The sequence below is a fragment of the Mastomys coucha genome, unplaced genomic scaffold, assembly GCF_008632895.1.
Source record: "Mastomys coucha isolate ucsf_1 unplaced genomic scaffold, UCSF_Mcou_1 pScaffold20, whole genome shotgun sequence".
NCBI lineage: Eukaryota > Metazoa > Chordata > Mammalia > Rodentia > Muridae > Mastomys > Mastomys coucha.
Genome location: NW_022196903.1, coordinates 125,448,855 through 125,456,139, shown reverse-complemented (window position 1 = coordinate 125,456,139; position 7,285 = coordinate 125,448,855).

The window sequence follows — 7,285 nt, the reverse complement described above, 5'->3', positions numbered from 1 at the left end:
GCATATGCAAAATGATATGTTTTTGTTCAAGGGATGAGCAAAGCAATAAACAAAATCCCATAAACACCTTTTAAGGGACTAGTCAGGATGACCACTACAAAAAGGAAGGTCACACATGCCTCCTGTGAGCCTGATCTGAGCTTTGCATTAACTCAAATGTTAATGTTCTTAATCTGGGCCTATTTCCTGAGTCCTGGCCCAAAGTCAAATTTCTGCCTTGAGCTTATTTCTTTTGTCCTAGCCCAAAATTCCCACCAAGTATCTAGAAGCAAGAGGCCCCAAAAAGCTCTCCAAAGCAACCAAACTTGGGTCTTCCCCACAAAGGAAAGCAAGCATTCTTTTTCAGTTGTTGGACACTTGGGGAAGTTGGTTTGAAGGGCTGTTGTAGTAAATACTTATTCTTAGTTGGGGGGTTCTACCCTGTCTTTGGTCACTCAGTTCCCAGATAAAAAACATGAAATTTTTATATTTATTGTAAGTTTTTAATGCAGTGGACCTGGACAGGTATCAACCTTCTAATCTATTAGAATCTACTTGCCCATCAATAACCTCAAGTTATAACTTGAGGCTATAACCATGTTCCCTCTGGTCAGCTCTTCGCTCCAACTAGATAGCCCTCATGGCCATGTTTCAATGATTCACCTACTCCATGAGGTTTTTTCTCGCTCTACTTTCTTCTCTCTCATCTTATGGTCCTTTTCAGACACTCAGTCCAGGAATCCAAACCCCTACCTACCTCTTTTCTGCCTACCTATGGACTGTCTGGATCTTTATTCATCTTTATTCAACAATAGTTTTAAATTAAGAAGTGTTACTTTGTTGTCCGTGCAGATTCTCTGGTCTTTACAGACAACTACACCATGGGGACAAGTATTTAGCATTACAATACATAACAAAAGATCAAACCTCAACAAGGGGTTGTTTGGCTGCTTGTTTGTTTATTTGTTTGTTTGTTTTGAGATGTATGTAACTTTGGCTGGTCTGAAATTCCCTTTGTAAACCAGGCTGACCTCAAACTTATGGAGATCCTCCTGCCTCTGCCTCTCAAGTTCTGCATTAAGGGTGTGCACAATTACTTGCAGGTATGCAAGCTCTTCTAACCTCAGAGTCATTATCTCCCATTTTACACATTTTTAGAGTTCCAGATGTGAATTACAATATTTTCTTGGTCTGTGGTATTTTTTAGTGTTTTGTTTATTCTTATTATATGTGCATCAGTGTTTTTCCTGCCTGCATGTCTGTGTGAAAATGTCACATCCCTTGGAAATGGAGTTAAAGGTAGTTGTGAGCTGCCATTTGGGTGCTGGCAATTGAACCTGGGTCCTCTAGAAGAACAGCCAGTGCTCGTAAACCCTGAGCTACTTCTTCATGTCCCACTTTTTATTTCCTTAACATGGGTTCCAATTTTTACTTTCTTTTTGTATAACATACAGCATTAGGAGAAAACAATGCAATTCTAATTTTTAAAGGGACAGCAAAAGAAGCTATAAGAATTTTTTAATGAGTTACCAGGACAAAATATATAATTTTAAATTATGTATTTTAAATTTTACCTAAAGCTATTTGAGTGCCCCTTACTTAAGCTGGATTATATGCAATGTGCTGTGATCATAAAAAGAGAAAGAGCTATAAGAATATGTTCTTATCGGGTGGAGTTTATACAGAATGCTAACACAATGGTTGATCTTTGTTATCAATTTAAGAAGGACATATGCATGCTGAATGTGGGTAGCCCTAACTCATGGAGTGGTCCTGGACTGATTAGAGGAGACAAGTGAGCTAAACAACGATGCTAATATCTCTGTCTCCAAACTTCTGACTCAATGGAGACAATCAGCACACACCTCTGAACTCTTTTCTCCTAAACCCAATCAAAACCTAACCCCTTCCTTCTGTAAATTTCACCTTATTAGATAATCCCAGCTATAAAGAAAGTTAGGAGCTGTGAGAGGAGCTGTTCAGATATTAATCTGACCGTAGGCAATTAAAATTGGATTGCCATAAGAATGTGGAAGCGCTTGGAGATGAAAGCTTATAAAAGGCCTTATAACTCGGGCTCAAGTGTTCTGGGTCCGGGGGATTGTGGATTACATGAATTTGAGTCTTAGTCCATCTAAGTTCTAGTCTTAGTCTGAGCGCTAGTGTAGGTCCAGCGCAAGTCCCAGTCCTCATATACAAAGTGAAAAGCAGGCTTAAGTAGCATATAGCAAGCAGGGCAAATTGCAAGTCATGTAGGCAGGTGGGAGTTATAGCAGGGGATGCAAGTGACCTCTACACCAAGGTCAGAGGGTCTGGTAGCTAGGTGTGAAGCAGGAGGAAGAGGAGTGGAACTCTCCCTGTTGAGGCATTTTGATATTTTTATGTTAATTCTCTGGTTCTAGGTGGGGGCAAGCAGTGGGGAGTTCCAACCTAACCCTTTTAGTTAATGTCCTTGATTGAGGGAAACCCTTCATTACTCTCTAGTATGTAAAACATTTCTAACTATTGTAAACTATCTATTGCCCTAAGGAATGTACTCGACCTCTGTTGTTAGCTCTGGGGAGGCAGATACTTTGAGAGAAATTGCAAGCTATGTACAGCTTGGTATTAAGCTAAGATAGTTAGAAACATTGTGTTGGCCAGGAAACAATGCCCAATCTTAGCTATTTACAAATCATTACTTGGGGTACCTTTGTGCCTAATTATGAGGGCATGTTGATGATTAAAAAGACTAATCTGGAACACGTCTGAGTTAGGGGATACCAGCGACTGTCTAAAATCCAGGAGGCACAGAACTCCTTTTAAAATCTTATTGCCCCTTATCTTTTATTAAAATTTTATCCCCGATATTTTAGATGTGACTAGAGTAAATGAGTGTGCGTGGCAAGGAGGATCTCAGAGAAATGAGAGAGAGGAAACTATTATCAAAGTATAAATATAAAAAAAATGAATAAAAAAAGAAACAAAAGTCAAATCTCTGTCATCTGAAGAAACAGCAAGTTCTCTTAGCCCCTGAGCTGTGTGTCCAAGCCCTATTTTCTGTTTTATGAAACACTCTCCCCTTTGCTGAGGCTGGGATGGGACTGTAGTCTAGCAAATCCTTCCAAATGAAGCCATTCCTTCCAGAAAGGAGGGTAAAGGTTTTGGAAACTCCTGAAGAAAACAAGTTTCATATGTTGTAGAATGGTGAAACACCCAAGTTTCCTAAAGGCCCTTCTCCAAGGCTATAGCAGCAATCAAGAATGGGGGTGGGGGGTGGGAGTGGGGGTGGGGCACAGGGAACAAGACAAGGACCAGACCAGCTGCTGGGAGATTCTCAGACTTGTCCAGCGGCCTGCAAATTGTGAGGAAGCTCCAGAAACACAACCCTATGAGTCATCACCCACATTGGATCAAGCTTCTTGGAGATGCAGGTAACTTTGAGTCATCAACACTCCAGGAAGCAACTCCTCACTCAGGCTCCTATAAGTAATGCCAGTCAGCTCTAGTTTAACAAGTAGACTTTGGTGTGATGGTTATTTCAATCTGTTTCAGGCCTCTATATAGGGTGAGTACATAGGTGTGGATTGAGACCCTGCTAAAATATTATTCAATACGAATCCACTATGTAGCCCAGAACGGGTCTCAAACTCTTAGCAGTCCTCCTGTCTCAGTGTCCCAATTGTTGGTACTACAGGCTTTTGCCTCTCTTCCTGGATTTTACTAAAAGTTTTGCATTTTGCAAATGAGAACACTAAGACCTCTTCAGGATCTCACAGTTAACAATTGGTGAAATACTATGCACTCTTGCTTCCAAAACCCCCAGCATTTTAGCCCCAATTTTGGTTGTAATAGTGTTTAATTAATTAACATTTGATGCTCTTTTAAAAGATGGAAAACAAAGGGGAAAGAATTGGTGTTTGGTACATAGCTGTGTAGCTGAGAAAAAAAGTCATGGTTGTTGCATTTAGTGCTTGTAAAACCATGAAACCTTGGCAAAGGTTTCTCCATTTAGTAAGTCACACACAAAGACACACATACACACACACACACACACACACACACACACACACCAGTGTGCTTACACACACAAATTCAAACATACATACACATATACATAGACACACTATACTCACATATATCCATGCACACACAGCACACACATACAAATACATACAAGAAGAAAGTCTCAGTGGAATTAGCTAAAGGTTTGTATAACCTTACCAAATACTGGAAAAAGGAACCATCCTGTATATCCTTGGCTTAGTAAGAATTAATTCTTTTTGCTTCTGTCCCCACAGTTGGTTATTGGATTATTCACCTCAATTTGTGAAAGAGAATGCAATGTAACTTTACAGTGGTCCTCTGCCCTGGCTCACACAATTTGTACAAGATAATTACTAGAATATTAATTGAGGATTTTGTTTGTTTGGTGTTTGATTTTTAGATATTTTATATGAGATCTTGCTATGCAATCCACATGATTCTCAAATTAATACTCTGCTACTTCAACCTCCTAAGAGCTGGGATGACAAATGTGTTCCACCAAGCTTGGTCCTTGAGAATTTAAAAAGTAAACTGTATCCAGATGTATACTAGAAATGGGAGGGAGGGAGGGGAGTGTTACTTACTTAACCGGACAAAACCAGTTTAAATGTATGAAATCACAGCACTTACTTCCAGGTGGATTTTTATGGCAACTGAAATCTTATATTTCATATCTGAACCTTCAAAATCCCTTTGCATTCAGAAGCTAAGATTTCTGAAAAGTGTGGTATCATTAACTTCTGAGTTTATTTTTTGTCCTAGTATGAGTAGGGGTCCATCTAGTGGTAATAGTTTAAAATACAGCTGTTTGTGCTGTTCATCATCAACTGTCTTCTTGAGGATATTTACCATCTGTGAGATCTTTAAAAAAATATTGTTTCTAATGAACATGAAAAAAATATGTACCCATGACATAATGAGTTAAATTATCTCCATAAGGTTTCTGTTCTTTTGTTTTCTCACTTAAAGTTTTAAATGTTTATTATAAAACTTTGTAAATTGAAATCTGATCTTCAAAGAATAAAGTAAAATGGGCCAAGTACCACAGCTGTACTATATAACAACTTAGTACTTAGTGGTTCTAGCTTGTGAGGAGCCGCAGCTGCCACCCTATATATATATTGAACACCTGGTCTCCAGCCAGAGCAGAGAGCATTGAGATAAACAAGCCTTAGTTGGAAAAGCTGTGTGCCTTTAGTTTGTGATGCAAGCTGGCATGATTTTCCCGCAGCCTATTATGCTTTGCCACGTAGCTGATGCTGATTGGGACCAGGGAAAGTATTTAACCCACAAGGGCTGAGAGCTGGAGTGAGATAGTAAGTAAGATGGAGAGATTAGGAGTAAGTATATATAGATAGGAGTAAGTATGTAGATATAGAAGTAAGATGTATGTAGCAATAATGGATGTAAAGATAGAAGTAAGATATAAGATGTAAGAATAAGAATAGAAGTAAGATGTATGTAGTAAGATGTAGGGAATAGGAGTAAGTAGTAAATAGGAGTAAGTAAGAAAGTAGAAAGATGTAACTAGTAAGATGTAAGAAGAAGATATAGAAGAATATAAAAGAAGCTAGCTAGAGAAGAAGTAAAAATGAAGGTTCCTGAATAAAACCTGCTTGGAGAAGAGCTCGTTGTTGCCTCCTTATTTCCGCTGGACGGAGAAGGCGGCCGACATATGGTGGCCCGTATGGGGAATGGAGAAGTTCATACGGGGAGAGACAAAGAACTCATCGGGGAAATCTTCTATGGCTCAGAACTCCTTGCAGAGAGGGCAGTTGACTGGTAAATTCCTAGGTAAGGTGGGAAAAAAGGGAAGGTCCTCAGTAAAGAGGTGATAAGGCCTCTGGGATTGGAGCTATAAGGTCCTCGGTGAAGAGGCAATAAGGTCTCCGGGATTGGAGCTATAAAGTCTTCAGTGAAGAGGCTATAAGGTCTCCGGGTTTGGAGCAATAAGGTCCCGTTAAGGGTGAATCAAAAGTGATAGTATGGGGAACTCGCAATCTTGTCCCGTGTTTGTTGAATTAGGGAGAAATTTGGAATTTGCCTGGGAAGAAGGAATCATGAAAGGTGGAGTGCGACCAATCTAGAAACTGATTAGGAGCTGCTTGGAGAATAAAGTGTGTTCTAAAGCAATAGAAAAGGGACAGAAAGCATTAGAACAGCTGAAGGAAGAGAGATCAGCAAAGTCTGAGAAAGATCAGACTGTTGAAAGTGGCTCGGACTCTGAAGGAGTTAAACTTACACTGCCACTTAAAGTCATAAAGAACTTGGCTGAGTCAGTCCACGCACAGCTGAAAAGGAGCTGATAGAGGCTGACTGAGTGCACAAGCTGCTCTTAAAGGGGACAACAGCTTTTTGAATGTAATATTGGTAACAGAAAATTAGCTTAAAATTAGTAACTCAGGGTTGGAGCCATGTTAAGCGACAACACGTGGCATGAGCCGACCCAGGAATATGCCAATGAACAGGTTGCTATTAATCGAGCAGCTGGTAATCCTGCCTGGGATTTAGATATGCTTTTAAGGCAGGGCAGGTTTGCGCAGCAGCAAATTGGATATACGCTGCAGGTGTATGAGCAAGTTAATATGCTTGCTATAAGAGCATGGAAATCATTGCCTAACAAGGGAGAAGTTGCAGAGTTACTACAGGTTATGGTGGAGCCAGGTCAAAAAAACAGGCAGGGGGGATGGGCCCACAGGGCCCACAAATATATGGGGCAATGGAGAACAAGCCAGAGGGGAATTGGCCAACCCTGCAGCATTCCAACCAGTGCGGAGAGCCACTAAAGAGAGCGCAGGATTGGACCTCTGTTCTGCCACCAGACTTGTATTAACCCCTCAGATGGGCGTTCAGTTAAGTAATGTTAAACTGCTAGCACCTTTGCCCCTAGGGTAAACAAGCTTAAAAAGGAAACTTGGGACATCTGTGGCTCCGGATGGCTGGGAAGGACTGATGGGAGATGTAGTTTTGTGGGTGATCACCTAGGTAAAGGGACTAACAGAGACCAAGTCACCCTCAGGGACATGCCTTCAGTTCCTGCACTACACAGAGAATCAAACAAAAATATATATCTTAATGATACTGAAAGTTTGTTTTGAGATTTATATGTTACAGAAATATACAGCCTTGGTGAATTTCCTCATCTAAACTGCCTGCTTGAACTCCTGGTATCCTGAACTTCAGCCTGATCCAGTTAAGACACAGACATCAGAAGACCAGTTCTGTTTTTCCTTCCACTCCCCTCATATCTCTATGCCCTCGTTCAGCTTGAAGAAGTTAA